Source organism: Podarcis vaucheri (assembly GCF_965113315.1).
Source record: "Podarcis vaucheri genome assembly, chromosome: 7".
In the NCBI taxonomy this organism is placed as follows: Eukaryota; Metazoa; Chordata; class Lepidosauria; order Squamata; family Lacertidae; genus Podarcis; species Podarcis vaucheri.
Genome location: NC_138765.1, coordinates 6,338,403 through 6,349,678, shown reverse-complemented (window position 1 = coordinate 6,349,678; position 11,276 = coordinate 6,338,403). Strand labels below are relative to the sequence as shown.

Below are 11,276 nucleotides of genomic sequence, written 5' to 3'. Positions count from 1 at the left end.
ATAACTAGAGCATGCACCACTCTGCCGAGACAGTTTGTGGGCAGGGAGGGTCTCAGCCTGCGTACCAGTTGGAGCTGGTAGATAGCTGCCCTGGACACAGAATTAACCTGCACCTCGATGGACAGCTGTGAGTCCAAAATGACTGCCAGGCTGCGCACCTGGTTCTTCTTCCCTGCAATTTGAATCTGCTTGTTTGGGTCTCAAGCTTGCTCCATCTTCTATGGGGCGGCCCTTCAGATACTGGAAGATGGCTCTCATTTCACCTCTCAGTCTCCTCTTTTCCAGGCTAAACAGAAGTTTAGGACCTTTTACTAGAGTTGTAACATGTGTTTGTTATGAATATGTGTTTACTGTAACCTGATGCCCCAGGAGGTTATTGCACAAGAGGTATAAAGGCAGGTTGTTTTATTACATGAAGGTGACTAAATATATGTGCGCTGGTTAAGGATAAACACATATTATTCCTAACAGACACACATTACAACTCTAGCAAAAGGTCTTAAAGCTCTTGGGAGTGTGTGCTTGACATGGGTTCAGACACACATATTGTAACAGGCCACGCAGCCTGTGGAATCGGCTCCCGATAAGAGGAAGCCAGCCCATCACGGAACCTGCAGAACTGGATTTGCACCCCCTCCCAGGGTTGCATGCCAGGATCAGTCCAAAAGGCATGGTGGCGCAGGCAGTGGAGAGATTTTAACTTCCCTGTTGAAGTAGGAAATTCTTCTGCATTGGGAGAGGAAGTTGTTAGGGAGCTTAGAGCGGAAGCCACAGGTGATTCAGGACACAGGGTGTGTAATTTATTTCATGACATTTATATTTGGTTTACAGAGAATAAAACAATATATCAGTGAAAACAACTCTTTAAAAGTGGAATGCCTAGCTGCCTGACAAATGCACAGCCAATCAGAAACACACACACCGTTCACAGGCTCCATGGGGACTTCTTGTGCCAACCATTTGCAAAAAAAATTGAACCTGCTTGGTTCCCTAAAGGGACACGGGTGGCGCTGTGGGTTAAACCACAGAGCCTAGGGCTTGCCGATCAGAAGGTCGGTGGTTCGAATCCCCGCGACGGGGTGAGCTCCCGTTGCTCGGTCCCAGCTCCTGCCAACCTAGCAGTTTGAAAGCACATCAAAGTGCAAGTAGATAAATAGGTACCGCTCCGGCGGGAAGGTAAACGGCATTTCCATGTGCTGCTCTGGTTTGCCAGAAGTGGTTTAGTCCTGCTGGCCACATGACCCGGAAGCTGTACGCCGGCTCCCTCGGCCAATAAAGCGAGATGAGCGCCGCAACCCCAGAGTCGGCCACGACTGGACCTAATGGTCAGGGGTCCTTTACCTTACCTGGTTCCCTAAGTTCCATGCCAGTGCCCCCCCCACCTTACCCTATAAAAAGGATTATTTGGAATAGCAGTTTGTATCACCCATTATCCACACAATAACAAATCAATTGCATGTTTATTGAGAATCCAATTAAAACTATTTAGTTTAATCTATTCAACAAAATTGGTGGATTTGATCCATTGAGACCAGCTTTTCAAAGTCTGGAAAGTTATTTGCAGCTGCAGCGTGTGCCCCACTTGCCTCTGTGCCCACCTGGGTCATTCTACTGCACACTTTGGGAACCGCTGCCTTATGCAAATGCATGTGGCTGCACCGGCATTTGAATTGTGTGGTGATAAGAGCAGGTAAAGGTGAGGATAAAGGACCCAGAGCCAGTGTGGTGTAGTGGTTAAGAGCGGTAGTCACGTAATCTGGGAAACCGGGTTTGTGTCTCCGCTCCTCCACATGCAGTTGCTGGGTGACCTTGGGCCAGTCACACTTCTGTGAAGTCTCTCAGCCCCACTCACCTCACAGAGTGTTTGTTGTGGGGGAGTAAGGGAAAGGAGAATGTTAGCCGCTTTGAGACTCCTGAAGGGGAGTGAAAGGCGGGATATCAAATCCAAACTCTTCTTCTTCTTCTTCTACCCCTGGACAGCTGACTCCAGTCAAAGGAGACTATGGGCTACGGAGCCCATTTCGCTTCAGGTCAAGGGAACTGGCGTTTGTCCAGTCGTGACCCCATGAGCTCGTTTCTCCAGGCAGCCCTAATTGGGCCCTTGGCCACCTCACAGCTTGCCAAAAGCGCAGGCCTCCAGTGTCAACGCCTGCGGGGTGTGTGTCCAATTGTGGTTGGTCTGGTGCAGCAGTTCTCAACCTGCGGGTCCCCAGATGTTGTTGGACTACAACTCCCATCATCCCTGAGCTCTGGCCTTGCTAGCTAGGGCTGATGGGAGTTGTAGTTTGACATCTGGGGACCCACAGGCTTAGGGTTACATTAGGACGAAAAGGGGGGGGAGAGGTGGAGGGGGCCATGGTGGGTGGGGATCAGGAGGGGATATTTCTATTTGGCTTAATGCATGTGTGGGTTTTTGTGTCAGCGTCGTTTGTGCAGGTTCTCTTTGCTGTTCACTTGTGTTCCTTTGGTGGTGGTTCTGAAGCCCCTTTAGGGTTGAAGCCGGACTGAGGATCACCCGGCTGTGCTCAGGTGTGGCCACAGCTGCCCCCACCTCGACCAGAGAGGCAGTGGCTGTTGCAGGTGCCTGGATTTCTGCCCTGGGTGCAAAGCTCCTTCCCTTTCCAGCTGGGCTGGGAATGCTAGTTTGGCGCCTTACGAGTGCCTGGAGTAGGGCAGGAAAGGCTGGAGTCTGGAAAAACAGCTGCAGGCAGAGTATGGCAGAAAAGGGGGTGCTGGGGGCGGTTTTGGGGGTAGGATTTGTGTTTTTAAAGGAAACCCTCCAGTCATGGCCTTAAGTGGGCTAATGCACAGGATTCGCACGTGCACATTCACTCCGCCCGTTTCCCCGTGTTTAAGACCCACTTTCTTCCTGTGGCTTCAGGGTCGCCCTGGGAAGCGAGTCTTTCCCGGGGAAGCCTAGCAGAGGGGATGCGGCCGCAGAAGGAACTCTGCACATGGTCAGGGGCAGCCTCTCCCTCGGATCCCCCGCAGCACGGAGGAGAAGGCGAGCCAGGGCCATTCCTGCAACCCCACGCTTCTCGCCCCACGAGGCTCGCCTTCTCGCCTTCAGAGGAGCCCTGCGCCTTTAAGACGCGCGGCGGCCCCTCAAGCCGAGGGGCGGAGCCGCCCGCGGCGGCGCCGCCCTCTCCCTGAGCGAGCAAACCCGGCCCGAGCTCCGGCGGCGGGAGGGCGGGGCTCCCATTTTACGGCTCCTCCCCCTCCTCCGCTCGCGCTTCCTCCTCCGACACCCACTAGAGGCGAGGAAAAGGCGGGGCTTCCGCTCTGGCTCCGCCCCCGGCCCCCTCGAGCGGCGAGAAGAGGCGAGGCGAGGGGGGCGGGGCTTCCTTCCGTGGCCCCGCCCTCCCCTGGGCGAGCGAGCGAGTGAGCGCGGCCGAGCCCGGCCAGAGCAGCTGAATCCTCTCCTCGCTCCTTCGCGACGCCGCCTCGCGCTCCCCCCCCACTCGTCCGCCAGGTGAGTCCGCGCCTCCGCTCGACCCCCCCCTCCCTCCGCGCGCGCCTCGTCCCAGAGCGACCGTTGGGCGCCGCCATTCGCCCCCTGGGGACGGGGGGGGGGACACACGCGGGGAAAGGCGAAGGGACCTGCCGCGACTGCCCTCCGCTGTCTCCCTCGACTGCTCCGCCGCCTCCCGGACTCGTCTCCCCTCAGCCCCGGCGCCTTCTCTCTCTCAGAGCCTCCTCTTCTTCCTCCTCCTCTTCGTCACCCCCCATTCCCGCCGCTCCGGTCCCCGCTCCCGCCTCGCCGCACGAACACAGTGGGGGCCGCGCGGGGCCTCCTGGGAGCCGTAGTCCGCTCGCTCGTGCCCCGCAGGGGAGGGCGGCGCGGGCGGGACTACGCTTCCCGGCGGCCCCCGCGCGAGAGGGCTTCTCTTCGCTCCCCGTTTCCACCGGGGCTGCGGGGGGTGGGGGAGGAGAGCAAGGAGGGCGCGCGCGTGGCTCCGGGGGAACGGAAGGGGCGGTCCCTGGAGGAAGGGGGCGGGGCGCCGGGCAGCTGCTACGGCGGGCAGGAAACACGCCCGGACCCGCTCCGGGGGCTTCGGGTTGGGAAGGGACCCCCAAGGGCCATCTAGTCCAGCCCCCTGCAATGCAAGAATCGCAACTGAAGCAGGGCATCCCTGAGCGCTCTTTCTTTCAAGGGAATGGCTTTCCTCGTGTCCCGGGGCGAAAGCGAAGCCACCCCCAGGAGAGCTTCGGAGTTGCGCCCCCGGTTCCCCCCCCCCATGCCTGCGCCCTTCCCATCCATTGCTCAGCCCCGCAAGCTGTTTGTCCATCTGCCTTGCTGACTTTGCATCTGGCCCGTTTCCCCCACCCAAAGACCCGCCAACTCCGGGCAGCTTTGTACTCGTGGGCTGAGTGCCTGGCTCCGTGAGCTCTCCTCTCCCCCCCCCCCGCCCCCAGCAACTGCGAAATGTGGGATCTGGTGCAGCAGCTCGAGCTTCTCCCCAGTGGGAGCCTCTGCAGGGCTTTCCTGACCTAATTTTGCAGACAATCGCCTATTCAGGCCGGGTCTGGTGCTGCCTGAGAAAACATGATTGGTGGCGGGGGGGGGGGAGCCTCAATTTCCAGTTTGGGTTTTGTTTGCCATCTCTCCAATCTGTACCGTGGGGCACGAGTTGGCATAGGGGGAGATGCTTGCCTTTGCTCTCCCAGCACCCATCTTTGAAGAGGAGGGCTAAGTTGTGTAATTCTCTCTTCTCATGCTGACATTTTTTTCCTCTCCCCTCCTGGCAAAGGGGTGCAGTTTGGTTTGTGTTTAACTGGAGGCATGGGTGAAGCCTGCCAGGTCTCCTGTCTAGCATCCGCCTGGCCAAGGTGCACGCTTTCCTTCCAGGAAGTTGGGTGGCTCTCTGGCTGCCAGAGGAACAGCAGTTGTTCTGCTCCAGCCCCGAACTTGGCATGAAGTCTCCCTCCATGGTGACTTTGGCCGGGCTTTATCATAATGTCGGTAGACTGGTGACTACAAAGGGGACAGAGTTTGATGTGCTGTGAGAGAGATTTAGTGAGGAATGCAGCGGGCCCTCTTCCTAATCTCGCTTGTGCTGACCTGCCAAAACATGACACTGATTTCCAGATGGCATTAGCCGTGTGAACTTTGGGGCTGAGGCTGTTCGGACTGCATAGGTGATTCCCACCCCCACCCCCCTCTTTACAAACAGCTCTGGGTTTTCTCTGTGGGGTGGATCTCCAGTGAAAGGGTCAATGTGTCGCCAGAGAAGCTGAATCCAAACAGACAAAAATGACATTTAAGGGGGGGTTAAACTTGCTCGCTTTGCCTGAAGGTATTGGCTCCATTATACTCTCTGCAAGGAACAGCTGCACCAGGAGGCGGAGGCAGCAACCGAGAGCAGGGGGATTTGCAGCATTAGGGGCAGGGTACTGTCAGACACCGACTTAATAACCCCCCTATTGTTTGTCTGGATGCCAGGGAGGAAAGTGGCTCTTAGAAGGGGCTGCAGAAAATCCTGGGAGTGTCTGGGAAGATTGGGATTGTTTACCAGGGAAGGGAGGCAAATAAACAGGGGTCTGATAAGGGCCTGGAAATGGTGCACCAGAAGAGAGCAAGTGCGGGGATAGTTTTAGTCTGTGAAATCCTGGGTGCCTGCTTCTGTGTTTATGTGGGAGAGGAGACTGGGGGTTGGCTGTGTGCTTGGTCTGTGGTGGTGGCCTGTACATGCTGTGGTGATGGGCATGTGAACAACTCGGTGTTTGGCATGCGAGTCTTGCAGGTGTGTATTACATGCAGTTGGAGCACGCAGGTGTCCTAAGTCCTTAAGAAGACCCAGAGAGGGTCCTTGGGTCAGGCCAAAGAGGGCCATCTAGCCAGCACCCTGCTCTCACAGTGAGGCCTGGGACCGTGTCTGTTGCCCAGACCTGGACCTTAGTAGTGGCAGGCCAGGCCAGGTGCCGGCTTCCTCTGCTGCTGCCTTTGTTAGGGAACTTCCAGAATCACTGGGCTGAAAGCAACCAAAAAACCCTCCTTATCTGCACCCCTTTCACCTGGCAAGGCCAGTTGCATATCACCCCTACAATTTAGACTTTCAGGTGCAGTGGGGAAAAGGCCAGAGGGTTGGCATGAATGGAGACCGGTGCAAAACTGGCTGCTGAAACGTTTGCTGTGTCGCCTGCAGTGTCCGGTTCCGTAGACTTAAAATACGGTTCCCCGCGTGTGAAATAGGTGTAAGTCCAGCAGGACAAACGCACAGGTGTGCCCAAGTGTCGGAAACGGTTGTCCAGCTCAGCTCAGAAGCGTGGGGAGAATTCAGATGCCTTCCTGTATCCAAGGCCTAAAGTTAGCACTTGTTGAGAGTGAGGTGTGCTCCCAGGCTTGGGTCAGCATCAGCCTGCCTTTAAGAGGAACAAAGCCAGAGAGTACAAATGGGAGAGTTTCTGTTTGTTCTAAAGGTACACAAATGACTCTCCAGGCAGGGGTAGCTGTCCTTAAGCAAACAGCCACTCCCCTGCAGTGTTTGCCTCCCAAACATTCCTGCTGCAGGCACCTGAAAGTGAAATGGGCGGAAGGTGCAGGGCAGTGAGGGATTGTCTGTAGCTCGGAAGTCTTAATACGTTGCCTGAATCCTGCCTCTGCACGCGGCTGCCCCTTGGTTGCCTGGGATCAAGCTCCCAATTTTATAGCCAAAATGGTTCACGGGAGACAGGGTTAGAAATCAGTGAATTCTCCCCAAAATATTTCTTTTGTGTGGGGTAGTCACACTTCCCCTTCTCTGGTGTGAGAGACACCACCTCCATGCTTTCCCTTTTCTGTGGGATGCATTGGGAGATCTCTTTCCCCCAAAAAAAGATATTTATTAAAGTTTTTAAAATATAACAATGAAAAAAATAAAAAATAAAAAGAAACAAAATACAACATAAAACAGTTAAAAAACAAATAGTTTTCCATAACATATCTTCCTTACGCTTACAGTGGTACCTCGCAAGACGAATGCCTCGCAAGACAAAAAACTCGCTAGACGAAAGGTTTTTCCGTTTTCGATTTGCCTCGCAAGACAAATTTCACCTATGGGCTTGCTTCGCAAGACGAAAACGTCTCGCGACTTTGTTTCCTTTGTCTAAAAACAAAGACATGTTTTGTTTATAAAGTTAATTTATTTTCCCTTCAATTTTTGAACTGCTCTTTACAGTATGTGTGACTTTAAAGAGCAGTTAATAAACTGTTGTTGTACCAAATTTGGCTTTGTTTGGACTTTTTTTGACCATAGGAACGCATTAATTGATTTTCAGTGCATTCCTATGGGATTTCGTGATTCGCAAGACGAAAAATTCGCTAGACGACAAAACTTGCGGAACGAATTAATTTCGTCTTGCGGGGCACCACTGTATTTCCCCAGACCTCCTCATACCTCCCTTCTTTGTATTCCACTTCAATTTGTTAGTTCAGCAAATCCTTACCATTAAGCTTTTACCCATTTATAAACCTTTTTTTTCGTATCTCCTAAAGCATTACAGCTGGAAACCCCTTAGTTTCTATCCAACATCCTTCTAACATTCATTAATTTTACCATGTTTCTGTAAATAGTCTTTAAATTTCTTCCAGTCTTCTTTCACCAACTCTTCTCCCTGGTCTTGGATTCTGCCAGTCATTTCTGCCAAGGGAAATCTCTACCTTCCGTCCTATTAAGAACATAAGCAGAGCCGTTGCCAGATCAGGCCCATCTAGTGCAGGATCCTGTTCTCACAGATGCCTTTCCTAGGAAGCCCACTTGCAATTCCCAAAAACAGTGCATACAGTGGTCCAGGTACCTTCCACTTTCTCAGACCCAGGAAGCTTGCACTTGGGGATGCATTTTGTAATCTTTTGCCATATGTTTGCATGGTTGTCGTGTGCTCCTGCTGTGACCCCCCAGCGACTGCAATAAACTCTCCTAGAAGTTGCAGGGTTTGAGACCCACCCATAAGGGCTGCTGCCCCTGGCGAGGTGCCTTCATTATTCAGAGGAGGGGTTGTAGAATGGGGACCTAGTGAAATGGGATTGGACCCTCAGGGTTCTGAGGCTCTTCCCTTCCGGATCGGGAGCAAGGCAGGGGGCTGCGCTTGCGACAGGAGCCTTAATAAAGCGAAACCTTTGTCGCGCATGGATCGCCTGGGCTGCCCTTGCCCCACTGAGTGAGACAGAAAGAGGAGACACACACAACCCTTGGGGCAACCACCCATTGGGCCGTTCTCTTGTGCAGACACCGCTGCCAGGAACAGCCTGAGCATGTGGGCTACCACCACCCACGTCACTCTACTGCCAGGAAGATGAAATGCAAGAGTGGGCTGGACGGCCGCCTCCCAGTTTGCTTCATGTGCAAGTAAAGCGCGGGAGAGGCTTGAACTTAGAGTTAAAAGAGGTATAGAAGAAAAGGCAGCAAAGAGAGGTCAGAAAGGGCAAAAAGGATATTAATGCGTAAAGGAATATGGGGGAAATTCAGCCAGAATCCCTGTGCACACCTTGCCTTGAGGGTCCCTTGCGGCCTTCACCCTCCCTGTAGTGAGGGTCTGCTATGCAAGGCCTGTCAGGATGGGTGAGACTCCCAGTGTTAGAAAATGGGAATGGAATGCTAGGAGCCATGTGGCTGCTGGGACCTAGGTTGTGGGTGCCAAAACAAAATGGCTAGGCGCCAAATTTTCTTGGTTGCTGCTCCACTACCAGACCAGGCAGCCCCGCAGCAAAATAATAGTAATAGTAATAATAATAAATAAATAAATAAATAAAATAATAGCTGTGGGTGAATCGGTGTCTGGAGGGTAGCATGGCAGCAAAAGATGCGTCTTTTGCTAGTGCGCTACCCTGCAAACACCTGATTCGCATGGCAGCAAAAAAAAGACAAGCCTTTTGCTGCCGCTGTGCCTTGGCAGACCAGGCAGGTGGAGGTGCTAAGTCAGGTGCCAAGGGTGGTTGGCGCCTGGACATCTCCGTTCTGTCGCAAAAGGCCGGCTGCCACTCTCAAAATGCGACTGGCACCCGGCTAATTCCGAAAGCTGGAAATCTGCCTTTCTCCCGACAGAGAAGGGACTTACTCACAGTATTCACTTCTGTAGGGAGGAAGGGGAACCTGGGCAGAGGTTACATCTCAGCAGTTCCCAGATCGGGTGGGAGCTGCTGCAGGCTAATCCGTATTGACTCCCTGCTGCTGAACTCGCCTGTCAAAAGGCACCTCTGAGGGTAGTTTCCAAGGCAGGATCCTTACCTGGATGAAAGTCTGGATTTACTGAAAAAATAACACCCTCATAGAATCCTAGAGTTGGAAGAGACCACAAGGGCCATCGAGTCCAACCCCCTGCCAAGCAGGAAACACCATCAGAGCACTCCTGACATATGGTTGTCAAGCCTCTGCTTAAAGACCTCCAAAGGAGGAGACTCCACCACACTCCTTGGCAGCAAATTCCACTGTCGAACAGCTCTTACTGTCAGGAAGTTCTTCCTAATGTTTAGGTGGAATCTTCTTTCTTGTAGTTTGGATCCATTGCTCCGTGTCCGCTTCTCTGGAGCAGCAGAAAACAACCTTTCTCCCTCCTCTATGTGACATCCTTTGATATATTTGAACATGGCTATCATATCACCCCTTAACCTCCTCTTCTCCAGGCTAAACATGCCCAGCTCCCTTAGCCGTTCCTCATAAGGCATCGTTTCCAGGCCTTTGACCATTTTGGTTGCCCTCCTCTGGACACGTTCCAGTTTGTCAGTGTCCTTCTTGAACTGTGGTGCCCAGAACTGGACACAGTACTCCAGGTGAGGTCTGACCAGAGCAGAATACAGTGGCACTATTACTTCCCTTGATCTAGATGCTATACTTCTATTGATGCAGCCCAGAATTGCATTGGCTTTTTTAGCTGCAGGGCTAAAAAATGAGCAGGGCTCGCCAGTCCGGTCCTTCTTGCCTCCATGCTACTGCTACATTCGAAGTCATTGACCACGACATAAATCTGCAAGTCTTCACGGCCTAGGAGCCTTGTATCTGCGGGACTGCCTCTCCTGGTATGCCCCACGGAGGACCTTAAGGCCCATAAATAGTAACACCCTAGAGGTTCTGGGCCCTAAGGAAGTCAGATTAACCTCAACCTGAGCCAGGGCCTTTTCAACACTGGCCCCGGCCTGGTGGAACGCTCTGTCTCATGAGACCAGGGCCCTGCGGGATCTGATTTATTTCCGCAGGGCCTGTAAGACAGAGTTGTTCCCCCTGGCCTTTGGCTTGGAATCAATTTGATCCCCTCCCCCTCTTTCCTTTTTCCTTTCTCCTCCTGTGATGGAACTCCCATTTGGGGACTTCCCTGGCTTTTTTCTGGCCCACGTAGGACCAGTCTGGACAGTTGGCCTTGGTGAGGACTTTATGTTTTCATCCCTCCCCCAAAAAAAGTTTTTGATTTGAGTTTCTACTGAAATGAGGCTGCATTTTAATGTTGTTTTTTGATCTTGTTATTAAGTTGTATTTCAATCAATTGTTTTATACTGGTGTTAGCCACCCTGAGCCTGGTCTTGGCTAGGGAGGGCGGGGTATAAATACAATGTAATAATAATAATAATAAAGTCTTTAAGGTCGCTTGTGGGATGCTTTTCCCTGTCAAACCGAAGCTCCAGTTGCCCTGCAGAGGATTGCAGGGGGCTTCCAGTGGAGACGTGAGCTTCAGGGTGCCGGCACTCTGGCACGGCTACCTCTGTTTCCAATAGCTTCACAAGCTGTTTTCAACTTGGACTCTTGGTTCTTGCAAATTCCACCTTCTGTTCGCGGCGGAAATCTTCTCTGGAGGCATGCTGCAGTTGAGCTCACAGGATGCGTGGTTAGTTTTTCTGTGTGGGGATCTGGGGGGGTTTGAGCAGAAGAAGAGAGACTTTAAAACTCGTGTCCTGCTGAATTTTCTCTCTCCCCCCCCATCAGATTTCTTTCATTCCTGCCCCCTGCGATTGAAGCCTTACAGAGTGTTCCTTCCCCCACTTTCCTCTGCGTTTGAGAGCTCTGCCACTCAGCTGTGGCCCATCAATCTGTAAGCCACCCACAAAAGATCTGGCGTCAACCCCCCCCCTTAGCAAAGCTTTCTCTTTTCCCTGTCAGCTCATGGGGGGTTGGTGCTAGCTTTCCCCAAAGCAGGCGCTTGAACTTCGAATCACAGCCCTTTGATTGACTCCTGTTAATCACAACTGTTTGTGCTGTGCCTCTCTGTTGGGGAAGGACCACCGTAGCTCAGTGGTGGGGGGCCACTTGCCTTGCGCTCAGAAGGTACCGGGCTCCATCCCCAATGGCATCTCCAGGTGGGGCTGGAAG

General features: G+C 53.0%; 1 protein-coding gene across 1 annotated transcript in view; it reads left to right on the top strand.

The window, feature by feature from the left end:
* The first annotated feature begins 3,355 nt into the window (after positions 1-3,355).
* The window catches only part of SIPA1L3 (signal induced proliferation associated 1 like 3), a 110,993-nt gene continuing 103,072 nt past the window's right edge, over positions 3,356-11,276 (top strand). The window contains exon 1 of the mRNA XM_082230942.1: positions 3,356-3,472. The gene's annotated coding sequence lies outside the window, so the exon portion shown is untranslated. The remainder of the gene's footprint in view (positions 3,473-11,276) is intronic.